The sequence below is a fragment of the Salvelinus namaycush genome, chromosome 19 (genome assembly GCF_016432855.1).
Source record: "Salvelinus namaycush isolate Seneca chromosome 19, SaNama_1.0, whole genome shotgun sequence".
Classification (NCBI taxonomy): domain Eukaryota; kingdom Metazoa; phylum Chordata; class Actinopteri; order Salmoniformes; family Salmonidae; genus Salvelinus; species Salvelinus namaycush.
This window is the reverse complement of record NC_052325.1, coordinates 42,451,864-42,473,862: the sequence shown is the minus strand read 5'-3', so window position 1 is coordinate 42,473,862 and position 21,999 is coordinate 42,451,864. Positions and strand designations below refer to the sequence as shown.

At 43.0% G+C, this 21,999-nt stretch overlaps 1 long non-coding RNA gene across 1 annotated transcript in view; it reads left to right on the top strand.

Annotated features, from left to right (window-relative positions):
* LOC120063856 overlaps positions 1 to 21,513 on the top strand; it is a 57,359-nt gene extending 35,846 nt beyond the window's left edge. Inside the window, exon 6 of the long non-coding RNA XR_005478550.1 lies at positions 20,964 to 21,513. This is a non-coding gene — a long non-coding RNA (uncharacterized LOC120063856). The remainder of the gene's footprint in view (positions 1 to 20,963) is intronic.
* Positions 21,514 to 21,999: the final 486 nt, after the last annotated feature.

Here is a 21,999-nt window from a genome sequence, read left to right as displayed (position 1 = left end):
TCTTTTTGTCTCAAGGACGAGTGTTCACTTTGGCACCAGTTCAGTATTGGCACATAATTAGCATAGATTGCTAGCTAGCTAAGCTAACTACCTTGTTGGCTAGGTAGCTAAGCTAACTACCTTGCTGGCTAGCTAGCCAGTTAACGTTAACTAGGTGAGAATGTGATGAGGACAGGGCCGCTTGCTTGGTGAAGTGTACTTTTGATTATTTACTTATTCAAATATGCAGGCTGTGGCAAGCTACTCAGTGTCAAACCACCATGCCTACTATCTCTCACGTTGTGACCTTGGGCTGAGTGATGTTCAATGAGCAGCTCGTAGAGAGCACCCTCTTCAGGCAACCATTAAAAAGAAAAGAAAAATTACCGCAAATGAGCAGACGTATTTGTTTATTCTATGTATATAATATTGGCGCTTTATCTGTGGAATAAAGACCGATACAAATATTTCTGTGAAATGATAATATCGGTCAATAATATCGGTCAACCGATTTATTGTTCGGGCTCTAGTAATCTTATTAGCAGAGATCGTCTTGGGTGGCGTTAGACTGAAACTTCAGCTAGTGCTGAGGGACTAATCCTATTTGGCGCTGGCTGGCTTTTCTACCCTGCTGCTTGGCCACACTTCTCAAAGTGCCTAGAGCCACAAGTTGCAGTACACTTCTCTTCCCTTCTGCCTCTCTGACCCTACAATGGACAGGCCAAAGCTCAAAGCTACAGCTCAGGCTTCAATTCTCAGATCTCAATTCAGTTGTTACACTTTCTCTTGCATTTGAATGCTAACGCCAGGTGTACGCCAACACTGCTTCCATCCTCTTGAAAGGCTTTTTGAGGTCATGGTGAAGGAGCATTTAGGAATTGTCCCCGGCCATCAATGACTCAGATGAGACGATTGGCCTAGTAGTATATCCCTTTTTCTCCCCACCACCCTCTGGCCTTTATCCCATCACTGCAGTCCACTTGGCTGGTGTCTTTGTAATCTCTTCTCCAATTACCCCAAAAACTGTGACACAAGGAAAGACAAACGGTTTGTCTCAGACACCCACCATCTCCTCACACAAACGTTTGCACCCACACAAAGTCTTCCTCTTAATCATGGTTTTACTGTGGTCTGGACTTCACATAATGACAAATGGTCTTGCAAGTTGATATATTCGGATCGTGAAGCATTTTGTCCTTAATTTCTTCCGCAGTCCTAGACGTTCTATGAAAAAGTTCAGATCCAATGTCCAATCATGCTTCTCTGAACGCTTCATGTTCAGTGGGTGTAAGAGCAAGTGAAATCCCACCAGCCTTTCTGTACGTTGACCGGAAATGAAGAGACGCGCAAATGAATCAGTGGTTTTGCTTCAACCTCTGAGAAAGATGACGAACAGTCTTTCTGCATGTTGATCAGAAAAACACACTGGCACATGGTTTTGAAACACGCCCAGTCGAACGGTGCTCTCTGCACACTGTATGTACTCTCCATCTGGGATTTCATTTGGATTGCCCTCCCCCATCGTTCAGCCCCAGTCCCTTAACCCCCTTTATCATAGGATTAAGAGATTGTGTTCATCTTTAACCCTCCCTGCCTCAGGCTCCAACAGGACTCATAATCTGGCATTTATGATATTACATGTTCAGCCCAGAATCAGGTCAGAGATTCTAATCCCTGAGCCTACTCTCTCTCTCTTTCTATGTTCCACTATCGTTGTCATACCATGGACAAAACTATTGGAACCTTTATAGCTGCTCCTTTGTCCAATGGGATTGACGCATTGCATAATTAGATACAGATTTTGACAGTGATCTGAACAGGGATTTTTGTATGAACAGATGCTGTTGAGATGTGTCTGTTACTTGAACTCTGTGAAGCATTTATTTGGGCTGTAATTTCTGAGGCTGGTAACTCTAATGAACTTATCCTCTGCAGCAGAAGTAACTCTGGGTCTTCCTTTCCTGTGGCGGTGTCACGTTCTGACCTTAGTTCTTTTGTTATTTCTTTGTTTTAGTATGGTCAGGGCGTGAGTTGGTTGGGTTATCTATGTTTGTGTTTCTATGTTGGTTTTTTCGTTTGGCCTGGTATGATTCTCAATCAGAGGCAGGTGTCGTTAGTTGTCTCTGATTGAGAATCATACTTAGGTAGCCTTTTTTCACCTGGGTTTCGTGGGTGGTTGTCTTCCGTGTCTGTGTGTTCCACACGGAACTGTTTCGGTTTTCAGTAGTTCACTTTATTGTTTTGTATCTCAGTGTTCAGTTTGTTCTATTAAAGATTCATCATGAACACTTACCACGCTGCGCTTTGGTCCTCCTCTCTTTCTCCCAATGAAGATCGTTACAGGCAGTCCTCATGAGAGCCAGTTTCATCATAGCGTTTGATGGTTTTTGAGACTGCACTTGAAGAAACTTCGAAAGCTCTTGAAATTTTCCAGATTGATAGTGCGTGGAGATCCCCAACGCCCTTGGCCAAGGCCATGAGCAGGGCAGTCTTGTAGGAAAGGACTTTTAGGTCCACAGGTTCCAATGGTTCAAACAGAGGCTCACACAGTGTCCAGGACCAAAGGCAGGTCCCAGATCGGTGATGTAGGCTTAGACACTGGTCTGAGCTGACACACGTATTTCAGGAACTGCACAACCAGAAGATGAGACCCCGGGGTAGAGCCGTCAATCCCTACATGACAAGCCGAGATGGCTGCCATATAAACCTTCAATGTGGAAAAAGAAAGGCCCTGCTCAAAATCCTCATGCAAGAATATGAAAATGTCCACCAAAGCTCTCTGATGAAGGAGAAACACCTTTAACCTGACACCAACCCTCAAACTCGCGCCACTTACAGTGCATTCGGAAAGTATTCAGACCCCTTCACTTTTTCCACGTTTTGTTACATTACAGCTTTATGCTAAAATTGATTAAATTGTTGTACACACCATACACAAAATTAAATCAATGTACATACAATACCCCATAATGACAAAGCAATTTGTTTTGCAAATGTATTAAAAATAAAAACAGAAATATCACAATTACATAAGCAATTCAGACCCTTTATTCAGTACTTTGTTGAATTTCCTTTGGCAGTGATTACAGTCTCAAGTCTTCTTGGGTATGACACTATAAGCTTGGCACACCTGTATTTGGGGAGTTTCTCCCATTCTTTCTGCAGATCCTCTCAAGCTCTGTCAGGTTGGATGGGGAGCGTCGCTGCACAACAATTTTTAGGTTTCTCCAGAGATCTTCGATCAGGTTCAAGTCCGGGCTCTGGCTGGGCCACTCAAGGACAGTCAGAGACTTGTCCCGAAGCCACTCCTGGCTGTGTGCTTAGGGTTGTTGTCCTGTTGGAAGGTGAACCTTCGCCTCAGTCTGAGGTCCTGAGCGCTCTGGAGTAGGTTTTCATCAAGGATCTCTCTGTACTTTACTCCGTTCATCTTTCCTTTGATCCTGACTAGTCTCCCAGTCCCTGCCCCTGAAAAACATTCCCACAGCATGATAATGCCACCACCATGCTTCACCGTAGGGATGGTATTGGCCAGGTGATGAGCGGTGCCTGGTTTCCTCTCAGACGTGACACTTGGCATTCAGGCCAAAGAGTTCAATCTTGGTTTCATCAGACCAGAGAAACGTGTTTCTCATGGTCTGAGAGTCCTTTAGGTTCCTTTTGGCAAACTCCAAGCAGGCTGTCATGTGCCTTTTTATGTAAAGTATTCAGGCCTCGAGTGGCACAGCGCTCTAAGGCACTGCATCGGGTTCGATTCCGGGCTGCGTCCGGGAGACCCATGAGGTGGCGCACAATTGGGCCAGTGTCGTCTGGGTTAGGGGAGGGTTTGGCCGGCTGGGATGTCCTTGTCCTATCACGCTCTAGCGACTCCTTGTGGCGGCCGGGCGCATGCACGCTGACTTTGGTCGCCAGCTGGTCGGTGTTTCCCCCGACACATTGGTGCAGCTGGCTTCCGGGTTAAGCGAGCAGTGTGTCAAGAACCAGTGCAGCTTGGCGGGGTCCGTACGGGAGTTTCAGCAATGGGACAAGACTGTAACTACCAATTGGGGAGAAAAGGTGGTAAAAAGTTTCTTTTTTTTTATAATAAGTTCCAGTTTTTTATTTGTAATACATTTTTTTTTAAATGTATAAACTGTTTTCCCATTGTCATTATGGGGTATTGTGTGTCGATTGATGAGTAAAAAAATGTATTTAATACATTTTAGAATAAGGCTGTAACGAAACAATGTGGAAAAAGCGAAGGGGTCTGAATACTTTCTGAATGCACTGTATATGTATACAGCCGTCTTGTAGAAAGCACATGCGCTGACTGGACAGTCGTAATCACATTCGAGGGTTCAACCTTTCAGGGGCCAAACCCACAGATCCCATATCTGCGATCGTGGATGCCAAATTCTCCCATGCGCCTGGGACAATAGATCCCGACTACACGGAACCCCGCACGGATCCCCGCCTAGCAGGCGGATGATCTCCGGCAATCAGTGTTGTCTGGGCCACCGGGGCCCTACCAAATCAACAGACCCTATCCACGGTGGCCTGAATCAGGTCCACCGGAGGAACACATAAAGCAGGGTCTTAGGCCACTGATACGCCAAAGAATCCGTTCCCAACGGAGTGCCCAGATTCCTTATTGAGAAGAACAGACAACAATGCCCGTTTTCTCGCTATGCATAAGATCTACGTCGGCCCTGCCTAACCGGTCCCCTATCTGGGCCACTACAGAGGGGTGCAGTCTTCACTCCGTAGAGATGGGACCCCCCCTGGAAAGTAGATCTGCACCCATGTTGAGAGATCTGGGAAGATACGTCGCCCTGAGCGACAGGAAATGCACACTGCTCCATACGAGATGATAACTGGCCAGGTTTAGGAGAAAGCGAGACCGTGTCCCTCCCTGCCTGTTGATGTACGCCACCACCGTCCTGTTGTCGGCAATCACCCAGCGCTGAAACAGACGTATCAACAGAAGTTCCAGAGGCACCACAGCTATCATAGAGGCCATCAGACAAAATAACCGCAGGCACAAGCGAAAAGGCACCGTTTGTCCCAGCTGAAACCATGCCAGACAGAGCCGGAATGCGACCCTCCTCTGTTGGGACAAAAAACGCACGATTCAGAACCGAGTCCAGAAGCCGGAGTCAATCAACTTTTCTTGTGAATCACTATAAACCCCAGAGACTGAATATGGGAAACCATCGTGCCACCTGTTCCATCAACAAAGCCGACTCCACCACCACAGAAAAGATGCGGGAGATGGGGAGGCTGTATAACACATGAAAATATGCATCCTTCAGATCTATGGACGCGAACCTATCTCTGGGACGCACCGACTACAAGTGGTTTTTTTTGTTATTAAATATGTATTTCTTTTTTCATTTTTTCAAAAAACGAACAAATAAACCAAAAATTGTACATGAAAACAATGAACATGACATTCAGACATAGCCTCCAACATAGCACACATAAACAGTTAAATAGTATCTCACAAGCTAGAATACAGAACTCAATGGGGACACAAACATAAGTCATCACCTCTCAGTCTTAGAAACAACATGACAAATAAAACACGTCCAGCTTCTAGAATTGTCTTTTCTACCAGTGATCTTAGCAAGCATTTGTTCATAAGATGCTACCTCCAACATTGATTCTATCCACTGTTTCAGAGTAGGAGTGGCATGGCCCTTCCAAATTCAAAGGATTACTCTAGCTGCTGTAACGATACCAACAGTGATCAGTGCAAATTCCTCATTTGTTACATTAGGTAACTCTGTTTTATCACCCAAGAGACATATTCTCTGTGAAACTGGAATTGTTAACCCCAACCACTCCTCCAGATATTTCAACACATCCTTCCAGAAAGGTAGCACTAATGTACACTAATGTTGGCATTTCCAAAACAGAGAATTGTTGGTCAGCCCCATCTGATGAAGCTTTGTTGGGGTCCAATAAAACCTATGTAGTATCTTCTATTGAGTAAGTTTCCCCCTGGCTTCCCTTAGGTTCCTCCCTAAGCTGGACAAGATCTTCAACCAGGTATCCTCCTCAATTTCACACTCAAGGGAAATTTGCCATATTGTTCTGAGGTTTGTAAAGTTTTTACTCTACAGGTGACTAAATATTGAGTAAAAATTGGCTGCTTTATGTTGGGGTAATTCCAAATACTCTGCTATTGGATTCTTTCCTGGATTTTGTTGATAGCCGGTTTTAACAAACATTCCCTCAATTGTAAATATTTCTAGAAATGTCGTTTGTCTCCCACATCATATTTTTGTCTGAGTATGACAAAACATCTTCACCTAATAATATGAATTTCTTTCATTAGCCACACACAGACTTCTTTCCTATCCGTAGCCTAGGATTGTGCCACAATGATGAGTATTCTTGTTTAAGATGTAAAATTCCACATATCTTGTGTACTGTTCTCCACACCTTTTTTAACAAAATTGGGTTGGGAGTTGCAACAGACCTCTCCCCTATAAGACTATGTGATAGAATATCAACAGGGGGGAAAGGATAACTTTGTTCCCGTTCTATTATTATCTAATCCATGCCAGCATTCCCTTACCCCAATGCATCGCCAATTTAGCCATTTCAAATAATAAATTGTACAATTTTACATCTGGTAAAGCCACGCCTCCTACACTCCTTGGTGAGCACATCTTCTTCATATTAATCCTGTGTTTTTTCCTATATCGCCAAAAGTGTTTAGTTATTTTGTCATATTGTTTAAAATACCGGTCTGGAATAGTCATAGGTAACATTGTAGAGATACAATTAAATTTTGGGACCACAACCATTTTAATCCCGTTGATCTTTCCACATAAAGAAAGTTGTATCTTTTCCCATTTTTCTAAATTGGTCTTAATCTTGATAAGTAGTGGATCAATTTGTTTACCTATCACTTCCTCCAAATTTGAACTCAATTTGATACCCAAATATTTCATCCCAGTAGGAACCCATTTTAAATTAAATGGGGTAACGGTTCCAGAGTAACATTGGGCATTAATTGGCATTGTTTCCGACTTATTCCAATACATTTTGTAGCCTGACAACTAGAATATGATTCAATACAAGTAAGTAATCGTGGTACAGACTGAAGAGGATCAGAGACCAGCAGTAGAATATTGCCTGCATACATAAGCAGCTTGCGTTCTTTTCCTCCTCCATGGACACCTATAATTTCTGGATCTGTTCTTATCATTGTCGCAAGAGACTCTAAAACAGGAGAGGGGAGAGTGAGCAACCCTGCCTTTTGCCTCTAGAAAGACAAAAAAAGGAAGCATAATTCCATTCGTAAGTATGGTTGCTTTAGGATTGGACTAAAGGACACCTATTCATTTACAAAAGTCTGGTCAAAAACCAAATTTTCCTAGGGTTCTTAAGAGAAAAGCCCACTATACCCTATCAAATGCCTTCTCGGCATCTAAGGAGACAGCAGCGGTAGGAACTATATTTGAGCGGTTTAACCACATGAGATGTAAGAGCCTCCTCATATTATCAGTTGAGGTCCTGTTCTTAATAAATCCTACTTGGTCACAGTGTATGATATTAGGTAGTGCCTTCTCTAAGTGTATCGCAAGAGTCTTAGTACAAATCTTACAATCTACATTGATGCTAATAGCTCTGTAGTATCTATCCTTTTTAGTGATCAACGATATCAAAGCCTTATTAAAGGTGTCCGAAAGGGAGACATTTTTAAATGCCTCCTGGAAAACCACTGTCAATACAGGTACAAGAAAGTCGATATACTTTTTTAAATAATATTCTACAGGAAGGCCATCCAGACCAGGTGACTGCTTTCATAGATAAAATGGCGGCTCAAACCTCTTCTTATGATATAGTACAGTCCAGGTCCCCTGATTATCTGATAATCTAGGTAATTCTATACCAGACAAAAAAGTATCCATATCTATGGGGCTCGCTGAACAGGATGTAAAAATAGTATGTAAATTGTCATAAAAATTTTAAAACAGGCCAGGCGCCTGCAAGCTGACTTCGATCGCCAGCTGGACGGTGTTTCCTCCGACACATTGATGAGGCTGACTTCCGGGTTAAGCGAGCAGTGTGTCAAGAAGCAGTGCGGCCTGGCAGGGTCGTGTTTTGGAGGATGCATGGCTCTCGACCTTCGCCTCTCCCGAGTCCATAGGGGAGTTGCAGCAATGGGACAAGACTGTAACTACCAATTGGATATCACGCAAAAAAAATTGTAATATCAAGCATCATGTTTATCAGCGGCAGGGACTGGGAGACTAGTCAGGATCAAGGGAAAGATGAACGGAGCAAAGTACAGAGAGATCCTTGATGAAAACCTGCTCCTGAGCACTCAGGACTTCAGACTGGGGCGAATGTTCCCCTTCCAACAGGACAATGACCCTAAGCACACAGCAAAGACAACTCAGGAGTGGCTTCGGGACAAGTCTCTGAATGTCCTTGAGTGGCCCAGCCAGAGCCCGGACTTGAACCCGATCGAACATCTCTGGAGAGACCTGAAAATAGCTGTGCAGCAATGCTCCCCATCCAACCTGACAGAGCTTGAGAGGATCTGCAGAGTACTAAGTGCTAAGTAAAGGGTTTTAATACTTATGTAAATGTGTTATTTCCGGGTTTTATTTTTAATACATTTGCAAAAACCTTTTTTTTCTTCATCATTATGGGTTAATGTGTGTAGATTGATGAGGGGGGAAGAAAACATTTTTAAGCCATTTTTGAATAAGGCTGTAACGTAACAAAATGAGGAAAAAGTCAAGGGGTTTGAATACTTTCCGAATGCACTGTATGTTGCATAACACTACCTTAATACCGTTTCTAAGAGCCTCAATGCAATGCTTCAACATGACAAAATGAAGTATTTTGCTTATCAGGATAACACCCCATTTTGTTTGGAATTAAATTAGCTATGATAAACTTCTGCAACCAAGCCTCCTCTACATTTCAGTGCCTCTGTATCTGTTAAATGTGATTCCTGTATGAACACAATATCTGCCAGTTTTGATTTTAAATATATGTAAAGTAAAACCTAGGATTACCACAAGTGAAGTACTACTAGGAACACAAGCATTTCACCACACCCGCAATAATATCTCCTAAATATGTGTATAACATTTGATGTCATTTGACAACCATACATAACCATTAGCCATATTTACTCCGAGTAGTTATAGCCTGTGAGCGTGAAGTGTCCCATTTAACATGTGACAACTCTACTGAACATTATATAAAATGTCACAATATACAGTTGAAGTTGGAAGTTTACATACACCTTAGCCAAATACATTTAAAATGCACAATTCCTGACATTTAATTCTAGTAAGAATTCCCTGTTTTAAGTCAGTTAGGATCACCACTTTATTTTAAGAATGTGAAATGTCAGAATAATAGTAGAGAGAATGATTTATTTCAGCTTTTATTTCTTTCATCACATTCCCAGTGGGTCAGAAGTTTACATACACTCAATTAGTATTTGGTAGCATTGCCTTTAAATAGTTTAATTTGGGGTTAAATGTTTCGGGTTGCCTTCCACAAGCTTCCCACAACAAGTTGGGGGAATTCTGGCCCATTCCTCCTGGTAGAGCGTGTGTAACTGAGTCAGGTTTGTAGGCCTCCTTGCTCGCACACGCTTTTTCTGTTCTGCCCACAAATGTTCTACAGGATTGAGGTCAGGGCTTTGTGATGGCCACTCCAATACCTTGACTTTGGTGTCCTTAAGCCATTTTGCCACAACTTTGGAAGTATGCTTGGGGTCAATGTCCATTTGGAAGACCCATTTGCGACCAAGCTTTAACTTCCTGACTGATGTCTTGAGATGTTGCTTCAATATATCCACATAATTTTCCTGCCTCATGATGCCATCTATTTTGTGAAGTGCACCAGTCCCTCCTGCAGCAAAGCACCCCCACAACATGATGCTGCCACCCCCGTACTTCACGATTGGGATGGTGTTCTTCGGCTTGCAAGCCTCCCCCTTTTTCCTCCAAACATACCGATGGTCATTATGGCCAAACAGTTCTATTTTTGTTTCATCAGAGGACATTTGTCCAAAAAGTACGATCTTTGTCCCCATGTGCAGTTGCAAACCGTAGTCTGGCTTTTTTATAGCAGTTTTGGAGCAGTGGCTTCTTCCTTGCTGAGTGGCCTTTCAGGTTATGTCGATATAGGACTCGTTTTACTGTGGATATAGATACTTTTGTTTCCTCCAGCATCTTCACAAGGTCCTTTGCTGTTGTTCTGGGATTGATTTGCACTTTTCACACCAAAGTACATTAATCTCAAGGAGACAGAACGCGTCTCCTTCCTGAGCAGTATAACGGCTGCGTGGTCCCATGGTGTTTTTACTTGCGTACTATTGTTTGTACAGATGAACGTGGTACCGTCAGGCATTTGGAAATTGCTCCCAAGGATAAACCAGACTTGTGGAGGTCCACAATTTTTTCTGATGTCTTGGCTGATTTCTTTTGATTTTCCCATCGTGTCAAGTAAATAGGCACTGAGTTTGAAGGTAGGCCTTGAAATACATCCACAGGTAAACCTCCAATTGACTCAAATTATGTTAATTCGCCTATCAGAAGCTTCTAAAGCCATGACATCATTTTCTGGAATTTTCCAAGCTGTTTAAAGGCAGTCAACTTAGTGTATGTAAACTTCTGACCCACTGGAATTGTGACAGTGATCTATAAGTGAAATAATCTGTCTGTAAACAATTGTTGGAAAAATGACTTGTGTCATGCACAAATTAGATGTCCTAGCCAACTTGCCAACACTATAGTTTGTTAACAAGAAATTTGGGGAGTGGTTAAAAAACTAGTTTTAATGACTCCAACCTAAGTGTATGTAAACTTCCGACTTCAACTGTATGCTCCTCTTGTACAATAAAACAGTGTAAATAAATGTATAAAACCAATCTCAAAATAAAACAAAGCAACTAGGAACGTAACTTTGCTTCACGATGAGTCAATCATCACAGAACTGTCTTCGACGCTGCAGTCTCAACTCAAAATTCCTTATGTTCCGTGAGGCACTTGAAAGGCTAAATTGGCAACACTCCCTAGACTCCCACAAGCACATAGGCTACCTTCATTTGTATTATAAACGGCATACAATTCAACCTGTATTTTACCTTGTCTTGTCTTCTTTATCTAGGCTTAACACCTTGCTCTAGCAAGAATCTCTCAGAAGAGAACCGTTCTCGGGGGCACATTTTCGTCAGGAATGGTTACGCTGAGATGGATTCGTTCAATTTAGAATTCTTGCCTGTTGTCAAATCCAAATCCTTCTGAGATAATTTTCTGCACACACAAGATCAGTCCACTGCCAGTTTCACTCCCCTCTTTCAGATGAACCATTCTCACCGTATTTCTCCTACTTCTGTTCTCAAGTTCTTCGACACAATTCCACAATATGTGCAGTTTTGTCTCATGATTCTCATTAGCCTTCTCCAGACGGCAGATGGCATCCTCCACTGTCGAAATCCATCCCTCTTCCCCATCCATCCTCTCTTGTATCGCATCAGCTTTTTCCTTTAGCTCAGTAGTTGTTGTTTTTATCGTGGAGACATTGGATGCAACATCCAACAAAGTCGGATTCATATTTCCCATTTGCTCAAATAGATCCTTCAGATTTACCGATTTCTCCGGGCTTACGTGTTTATCCATGTTTTGATGGGGGATTCTGGAAGACTGTTTGTTTGCTAGTCGAAGTGGCCTTCTGTGAACACGGCGTTTTTAGCTTGTGTCGACATTCCAATAATGCCACTTTAGCGAGATGTTTCAAAATGTAAATGATCTTTATATTAAACTGTACTTCAAGGAAATATATTAAGACAAAAAATGTAAGTGTATGCCGTTGAATTTCAGGATTTACATGCGGTTATTAGGAGCTCTCTAAAGTGCTGATATCTTTTTCGGTGGTCCCACGTGACTCCAAGTGTGAGCATTTTAAACTTGCAACCTTGAGTCCAGGTTGGGATGCAACATTCCATCACTCTTGGGAGCTAATAAGTAGCAGCTGGAACAACCGCTCTATACTTCTGACACGGGGACCACCTGAACAGCCTGCTTTTGAAGGAGAGAGGAAATGTCCTCTCCCAAGAACTCAGACATAATGACACCACGAAAAGGTGGAGGACCCACAGCGAACTACAGACTGTAACTCCTCGTCACCGTCCTCATCACCCATCGTGAAACTGCGCATGACCGCCACTGAACGGCGCTGCCAGTCTCCCATACATTATCTCCTGAAGGGGCAGAGCACCACCCTGAGGACTGGGATAATAAATGTTTTTGTCATGCTTGTTTTCATATCCACCACTCTTGACAACCGTGTGTCTGAACGTGGAAGACTGTGCATTCTGATACCCGGCCAACAACGGGGTCGGGGACCTCGGCAACCATTACCTTGCCCACCATTCACCGAGCCACTTGAGAGCACTATTGCCACAGTAATAGTTGGGGAGGAGGGCCCCGAGCCAAACGGTCTCATCCAAATACATCCGACTGTCCCCCTCAGGAATCCAGAGAACCGGCGCTGTTTATTTGTGCTAGGATTAGCCACCTTGTTAGCCTCAGTATAAATCTTTCAACGGGGAGAAAGCAACGCATCACCGTTGCAGGGACAGGAGGTAAATACCTTCCCCCAAACCTGGAGGAACTTCGCTGCGGAGGAGAAAACACCATCAAAGGCGCATTCACCCCCAATGGTTCTCCCCCACGCCGAATCCAAAACCAGGAATTCAGGCTTGCCCGGACTGATGTCATCCGATTCACACTCTGAAAATCATCCAGAGCTAATCAGGGAGTGTATATCATCCCGCGGAATCCGGACTCTGAACACTGCCAGAGAAAATGGAATGAGCCTCATTTGGCTCATTCAACTCCGACCACCAATATTCCTCACAAAGTCAGCCAGACTCTCAATAGAAGTTGAACCGACCGGGAGACAACAGGACAGCACTCGTGAGTATCTCTAATTTTCATTGTGAAACCACATGCCCGTAGGGCATGATCAGAGGTTCAAACTGGTTAGCCTTTTTGAACTTACTCTTACCACTGCCCATCTTACTCAAGCAAGGAAGCACTAGCTACACAAGCAGAGCAAAAAGTAGTGGGTTTTTAGCCAACACAACTCCTACCCAAGCAAACACAAAAAACAGTACCAAGACCCAAAACTCGCAACATCTAGTGGGACGAGTACTCTCTCCCCACTAACAGACAACGAAGTCAGAGCTGAATCTCATAGCCTGACATGTTCTTCCTTCAGGCGAGCTGAAGAGCGAAGAATTTATAAAATGGATGCGAGACCTGATATAATAGCCAGGAAGGCGGGGCTTCTGAGGGCTGGATCTGCAGTGTAAGGGCTATTTGACCAAGAAGGAGAGTGATGGAGTGCTGCATCAGATGACCTGGCCTCCACAATCACCCGACCTCAACCCAATCGGGATGGTTTGGGATGAGTTGGACCGCAGAGTGAAGGAAAAGCAGCCAAAAAGTGCTCAGCATATGTGGGAACTCCTTCAAGACTATTGGAAAAGCATTCCAGGTGAAGCTGGTTGAGATAATGCCAAGAGTGTGCAAAGCTGTCATCAACTGTTCTGCCTGCGGCTATGGAACCCTGACCTGTTCACCGGACGTGCTACCTGTCCCAGACCTGCTGTTTTCAACTCTCTAGACACAGCAGGAGCGATAGAGATACTCTTAATGATCGGCTATGAAAAGCCAACTGACATTTACTCCTGAGGTGCTGACTTGTTGCACCCTCGACAACTACTGTGATTATTATTATTTGACCATGCTGGTCATTTATGAACATTTGAACATCTCGGCCATGTTCTCTTATAATCTCCACCCAGCACAGCCAGAAGAGGACTGGCCACCTCTCATAGCCTGGTTCCTCTCTAGGTTTCTTCCTAGGTTTTTGCCTTTCTAGGGAGTTTTTCCTAGCCACCGTGCTTCTACACCTGCATTGCTTGCTGTTTGGGGTTTTAGGCTGGGTTTCTGTACAGCACTTTGAGATATCAGCTGATGTAAGAAGGGCTATATAAATACATTTGATTTGATTTGATCAAGGCAAAAGGTGGCTATTTTGAAGAATTGAAAATATATTTTGATTTGTTTAACACTTTTTTTTGTTTACTACATGATTCCATGTGTTATTTCATAGTTTTGACGTCTTCACTATTATTGGACAATGTAAAAATAAAAATAAAAACTGGAGTGAGTAGGTGTGTCCAAACTTTGGACTGGTACTGTATGATGTACTGTGTGATTGGATGTCCGTGTGTGGTTCCTCATCAGTAACGTCTGCTTGACCCAAGGCTGGAAGTACCCTACTCCGCCTTGTTTTATTGAGCATTGGTGCGTCAGATCATTTCTCCTAGCGGATTTATGGCCCCTCTATAAAGTTGACTGTAGGGGCCTCAAATGAAGATGACCAAGGCTGCATCCCAAATGGCATCCTAAACCCTTTATAGTGCATTTCTTTTGACCAGGGACCATAGGGCCGCAGCCCATTTGGGACGCAACCCAAGAGACTCAAACAGGCCTTTCATCAAACAGCTGTCCAGAAATCTTGTGCCTTGGGTTGGTGTGTTCAGGGATAGGCTTTTTATAGCCTCCTACAGTATGTGGGTTTATACAGGGGTAATATAAAATATAAATGACTTTGGGACCTACAGTAAACCAGTAGAGATGGAGGTGAACACAACAATATGGTGCATAATATTATGTCAATCGGCCTGAGATTTTCCATAGTGGAAATGGAAATAATTGGAAGTGCCAACACTGTCTGCATTGCCAGTCCTAAACATTGTAATTAGTGTTGCACAGTATACCGAAACTTCTGTACTTTTTAGATACCATACTGAACAAAAATATAAACGCAACATGTAAAGATCCCAGAAATGTTCCATACGCACAAAAAGCTTATTTCTCTCAAATTTTGTGCACAAATTTGTTTACATCCCTGTTGGTGAGCATTTATCCTTTGCCAAGATAATCCATCCACCTGACAGGTGTGGCATATCAAAAAGCTGATTAAACCGCATGATCATTACACAGGTGCACCTTGTGCTGTGGACAATAAAAGGGCAATCTAAAATGTGCAGTTTAGTCTCACAAGACAAAGCCACAGATGTCTCAAGTTTTGAGGGAGCGTGCAATTGGCATGCTGACTGCAGGAATGTCCACCAGAGCTGTTACCAGATTATTTTATGTTCATTTCTCTACCATAAGCCACCTCCAGTTTTGTTTTAGAGAATTTGGCAGTACGTCCAACAGGCCTCACAACCGCAGACCACGTGTAACCATGCAAGCTCAGGACCTCAACACCCGGCTTCTTCATCTGCTGGATTGTTGATTGTTGAAGACTATTTCTGTCTGTAACAAAGCCCACAGTGGGAGGGCCTGGCTCCAAAGTGTTTGGGCCTATGCCCTCCCTGGCCCACCCATGACTGCACCCCTGCCCAGTCATCTGAAATCCATAGATTAGGGCCTAATGAATTCATTTCAATTGACTGATTTCCTTATATGAACTGTAATTCAGTAAAATCGTTGAAATAGTTGCATGTTGCATTTATATTTTTGTTCAGTGTAGATCATGAGAAACGGTCCTGTACTAGAATTATTGTTACTTTCGGTACTTCTGTCAAATGTTTCCCCAGGTCAGGTCTGTTTTAGCGCAGCCAATGTCCCCCTTATAGCACAAAAGCACTGTGCCTGCTCCACTTAGCCTGTGCTTGGAGTCTGGGCTCCATCATGTTAACTCCCCACTCATGCTTCACAGAGGTTAACACACTTGAATAATGCAGCATGGCATGTTTAAACTGTTAATTACTGTTCGCAAAACAATGTCCATACAGGCTCGAAAACTTTAAAATGGAAGAAGATACCTGTAGCTTCTAGCTTTGTAGGCTAACCTTTCTTGCGAGCGTATAGCTGAAGCAAACATAAATTCACTACCATAGTACTTTATTTGTGGTAATATGCAATCCATAATGCAGAAGATGCTGATTTCAAAACTGATTGGGTAAATCAAGTTTTGGGAGAAATGTGAGAAAGACTGATTAAGTGAATGAATACAGTTAAGGTGACAGTTTATCAATAGAGATTTACCATTCAACTAAATTATTACTATTATGTTATGTAGTTAGATTGGTAAAAACTAAGTGAAATGTATTGTATAATGGATTTATTAACGCATACATGGCTGTCTAATGATGATGTCTATAATGATATCGAACTCAAAAGATACCCAACGATTGAACAGAGCAGTAGCAGAGTTTATTTGTCTGGATCAAGTGCTATTCTGTGACTTTGGTTAATATGCATTCTTTTTTTTGTCATGGTATCGTTTTGGTATTGAGAATCGTGATACTAAACCTGGTATCGGTATCCAAGTCAAAATGCTGGTATCATGACAGCACTAATTGTAATACACTCCCAAGAGGAAGAACATGGAAACAATAAAAGTGTGTGTGCATGTGTGTTTAATTAGTATCCGTGGATTCCCAGTCTGGATGCAGAGGAGCCGTTTGTCCTTGAGCAGCACATAGACGTGATTGATAGGGATGCTCTCTGAATACCATTCTCTCCCGGCCTCCGTTCTTTTCTTCCCAGGTGGTTTAGGCCACACAATAGTGTTAGGCACTGTTAGGGAGGTTTGGTTCAGAATGTATTTATAAACTAGTTGGGGGAGCGTCAGAGAAGTGTATACAGCTAGGAAAGCATAAAGGCATTTTGAGCTTGTTTTCTTTTTCCCCCCCTGCTATTATCTATAATATATTGGAGACCACAGTCCCTTTGTAAACCGTTGTGAGCAGACTCCAGGAACAGATAGTATTAAAGGTCCCTTTTGATTGACTAAAGTATCACCCATAATATGTTTTGGGGATAGACATACAAAAACATTTTGAAAGTATTTTTTCTCTCATGGCTAACTACCAGGAAGTTTGAAAAGACTGGCTGAGTGGGCGGGGAGCTTATAATCATGAGCTAGCCTTGACTGGCAGCTCTTCGAAATGCCTATGTCAAGAAACTTAGATGCAGTGTTGCAGTAAAATCATCTCTAACAAATTTGGTGATACACAATGAAACTCAAACATGTTTGGCATGTCTCTTGTCATGTGGTTCACAGCAGTACTGACAGATGTGTTGACATGACTACTGTGTCAGTTCTGAACAACCCTTCACCCCCTTTTGTTCCATGCTGGCAGAAGACCTAGCTAGCCAGTAACTAGCTAACACCAGACACAGATATATACAAAAGTATGTGGACACCCCTTCAAATTTGTGGATTCGACTATTTCAGCCACACCCATTGCTGACGGGTATATAAAATCAAGCACACAGCCATGCAATCTCCATAGACAAACATTGGCAGTAGAATGGCCTCACTGAAGAGCTCAGTGACTTTCAACGTGGCACGTCATAGGATGCCACCTTTCCAACAAGTTAGTTTGTCAAATTTCTGCCCTTCTAGAGCTGCCCCAGTCAACTGTAAGTGCTGTTATTGTGAAGTGGAAACGTCTAGGAGCAACAATTGCTCCACCACGACGTGGTAGGCCACACAAGCTCACAGAACGAGACCGCTGAGTGCTGAAGTGTATAGCATGTTAAAATAATTTGTCCTCGGTTGCAACGCTCACTACTAAATTCCAAACTGCCTCTCGAAGCAACGTCAGCACAAGAACTGTTTGTCGGGAGCTTCATGAAATGGGTTTCCATGGCCAAGCAGCTGCACACAAGCCTAAGATCACCATGAGCAATGCCAAGTGTCGGCTGGAGTGGTGTAAAGCTCGCCACCATTGAACTCTGGAGCTGTGGAAACGCATTCTCTGGAGTGATGAATCACGCTTCACCATCTGGCAGTCCGACGGATGAATCTGGGTTTGGCGGATGCCAGGAGAACGCAACCTGCGTAGTGCGAACTGTAAACTTTGGTGGAGGAGGAATAATGGTCTGGGGCTGTTTTTCATGGTTCGGGCCCATTAGTTCCAGTGAAGGGAAATCTTAATGCTACAGCATACAATGACATTCTAGACGATTCTGTGCTTCCAACTTTGTGGCAACAGTTTGGGGAAGGCCCTTTCCTGTTTCAGCATGACAATGCCCCCGTGCACAAAGCGAAGTCCATACAGAAATGGTTTGTCATGAATTTGACTGGCTTGCAGAGAGCCCTGACCTCAACCCCATCAAACACCTTTGGGATGAATTGGAACGCCGACTGTGAGCCAGGCCTAATCGCCCAACATCAGTGCCTGACCTCAATAATGTTCTTGTGGCTGAATGGAAGCAAGTCCCCGCAGCAATGTTCCAACATTTAGTGGAAAGCCTTCCCAGAAGAGTTGAGGCAGTTGTGGCAGCAAAGGGGGACCAACTCCATTTAATGCCCATGATTTTGGAATGAGATCTTCGACGAGCAGGTGTCCCACATACTTTTGGTCATGTAGTGTAAGTATCTTTGCCATAGATGAATAGTGTACACTTTTAATTATAATTTTGGCACCTGTGGAGTAGGTATCTAGATATATAAACCACGCCCCTCCGCAAACACGCTTTCTCCGATGTTGGTTTACAAGGCAGTACTTATTTAAATTAGGTAATATAATATCATGTTACCATTGGTGTATTAAAATGAGTTAGGGTGATGTCACTCTATCCCCTTAATAATCCAACCTCCTGAATCCAGGTGTTTGACAACTTTATGATCAAACTGTTTCAATGTAGAAGCAACAGTCATTTTAAATACTTTGGTTAATACATCATGAAAAACATGATTTTGACTTTTCATGACTGTTAAAAACCAGTGTGGTGTCTCTTGCACACCCAAACTGATTGATTCCTGCCAACACTTGTTTCAATGCTGGCTTATGCACCTGCACGCTTGTTTGTGTTTGCATACACACACACCAATTGAACCCTGGCTCTTAGAGAGCATAGCCATATTTACTGTAATAACACACTGGCAGGGCAAGTTGAGTTCCTTCCCTCCCATACAACCAGTTACAGTACATTTCTCCAGCACTGATGACTTTCCTCTGTGACTACAATAATATGTGTCCATGCGTGACAGAGTCGCAGCCTCTCTGGCCTAGAAGGCATTGAACCGTGGCGTTACCACAGTCCTTGAAGCAGTAAACAAGCCTGAGTCATAGTAGGTCAACTGTTATTAGATTCTCTCTGTTAGTTGCCTCTTGGTAGCCTGAAGGCAGTAGTCTAGGTATCCACAGGGTGTGCAGGCTGTTGTTCCAGCCCAGCTCTAAATAATATCACACCTGATTCAACTAATCAAGGGCTTGATGATTACAGTTGTCAGATGTTTTAGTACTGGGCTGGAACGAAAGCCAGCACACCATGTGTGTTTCCAGAACCAGCATTGAAGCACACTGCACTACCAAGTGTTCTGTTATATTTAGCATTGGTGCACTGCTAATAGTCAGGGCCTGCAGCACAAGGTACTTTTGAGCAGAGAGAGAGATCACCGCTAGTCGCTATTTATATACACTCTTATCATCGAGTACACATGGACCTGTCTACCGTATGTGTTTTTTTATGAAAAGCTGTTGTGTAATGTGGGCTATTTTTTACACTTGTCCTTGGTTGTTTCACTAACACACATATTCTTAGTGGATGGAAATCCCACCTGCACACTGGGGATTATAACATTGGTCCCGTGCCAAGAATGTATATGTTAAATGAAACATCGCAGTGCTTGAGGCAACACTACAGACCCTGGTTTGATCCCAGGATGTGTCACAACCGGCTGTGACCGGGAGTCCCATAGGGCGGTGCACAATTGGCAAAGCGTCGTCCGGGTTAGGGGAGGGTTTGGCCAGGGGGAGGGCTTTACTTGGCTCATCACGCTCTAGTGACTCCTTGTGGCGGGCCGGGCGCCTGCAGGCTGACCTTGGTCGTCAGTTGAACTGTGTTTCCTCCGACACATCGGTGCGGCTGGCTTCTGGGTTAAGTGGGCGGGTGTTAAGAAGCGTGGTTTGGCGGGTCATGTTTCAGAGGACGCATGACTCGACCTTCACCTCTCCCGAGCCTGTTGGGGAGATGCAGCGATAAGACAAGATCGTAATTAGATTGCAATTGGATATCACGAAATTGGGGAGAAAAATGGGGTAAAATACAAAAATAATAATAATAATTTTTCACATAATAAAATGATGTGAGAGTAACACATTCAGTTGCCGACATACACTAAGTGATGAGTTCAGATTTTGGTGTGTGGGAAATTAGGGAAAGGGAAGTTATAGATAGAGGGTTAGGGCTGTGAATGTGCAGCCCCTCACAACTCCAAGTTGTGTGTGTGTGTGTGTGTGTGTGTGTGTGTGTGTGTGTGTGTGTGTGTGTGTGTGTGTGTGTGTGTGTGTGTGTGTGTGTGTGTGTGTGTGTGTGTGTGTGTGTGTGTATGTATGTATATATACATATGTATATATATATATGTGTATATGTATATATATATGTATATATGTATATATATATATGTATATATATATATATATATATGTATATATGTATATATATATGTATATATATATGTATATATATGTATATGTATATATGTATATGTATATATATGTGTATATATATGTATATATATGTGTATATATATGTATATATATGTATATATATGTATATGTATATGTATATATATGTATATATATATATATATATATATATATATATATATATATATATATATATATATATATGGTGTGTGTATTTTCTTTCTCTCTGCATTGTTGGGAAGGGCCCGTATGTAAAGGTTTCACTGTTAGTCTACACCTGTTGTTTACGAAGCATGTAACAAATAAAATGTGATTTGCACATATCAATGCAAAGCTAGTAATTGTGGGTGACTATAATGATATAGGCTATTCACACTATCACATGAAATCATTTCCAGTGTATTGACCATAAAGTTAATGATCAATACTTTATGGTCATAACAAACTAGGCTACAGCTAACCAGGTTTTTTGTGTTTGTAAATTTCACAGACCCTAGCCAAGATGTCTCCCACATCGCTGAAGATAACCTTCAAGCAGCTTCAGGAGGGAAGCGCCAAGAGTTTGTAGGAGGTTCTGGTGATGGAGTGCAGACTCAATCAAGCCTGCATGGTGGTACGTGCCAAAAGTCCCCAGGCCCTTAATACTACCTCCTCTTTTCATAGGTGTCCAAGTTGCCTAAATTAGTTTCCGTCCCTCGTATCCTTTCTTTCATGTCAACTCAATATAATCCATGTTCTCCTTGAGTTTTATGGTTGAAATAAGCCACCATATTCACCTATTAGTGGTCATACAGTTGGAAAGGAGACAGGGAAAGGACCATCAGACATGGCATGCCAGTCACTCAGTGGCCTCTCACAACAGCAGGACTTTGGTAAGACCACACCCCAGTGCCGTGCCCATTTCTGTGGGGGCAGAGAGACTATGACCTCACCAGCGCATTATTGTCGTTCTTGCTGCTGGTGAGTCTCTGATCCACCTCTACGCAGACGACACCATTCTGTATACTTCTGGCCCTTCTTTGGACACTGTGTTAACAACCTTCCAGGCGAGCTTCAATGCCATACAACTCTCCTTCCGTGGCCTCCAATTGCTCTTAAATACAAGTAAAACTAAATGCATGCTCTTCAACCGATCGCTGCCTGCACCTGCCCGCCTGTCCAACATCACTACTCTGGACGGCTCTGACTTAGAATATGTGGACAACTACAAATACCTAGGTGTCTGGTTAGACTGTAAACTCTCCTTCCAGACTCACATCAAACATCTCCAATCCAAAGTTAAATCCAGAATTGGCTTCCTATTCCGCAACAAGCATCCTTCACTCATGCTGCCAAACATACCCTTGTAAAACTGACCATCCTACCAATCCTCGACTTCGGTGATGTCATTTACAAAATAGCCTCCAATACCCTACTCAATAAATTGGATGCAGTCTATCACAGTGCCATCCGTTTTGTCACCAAAGCCCCATATACTACCCACCACTGCGACCTATACGCTCTCGTTGGCTAGCCCTCGCTTCATA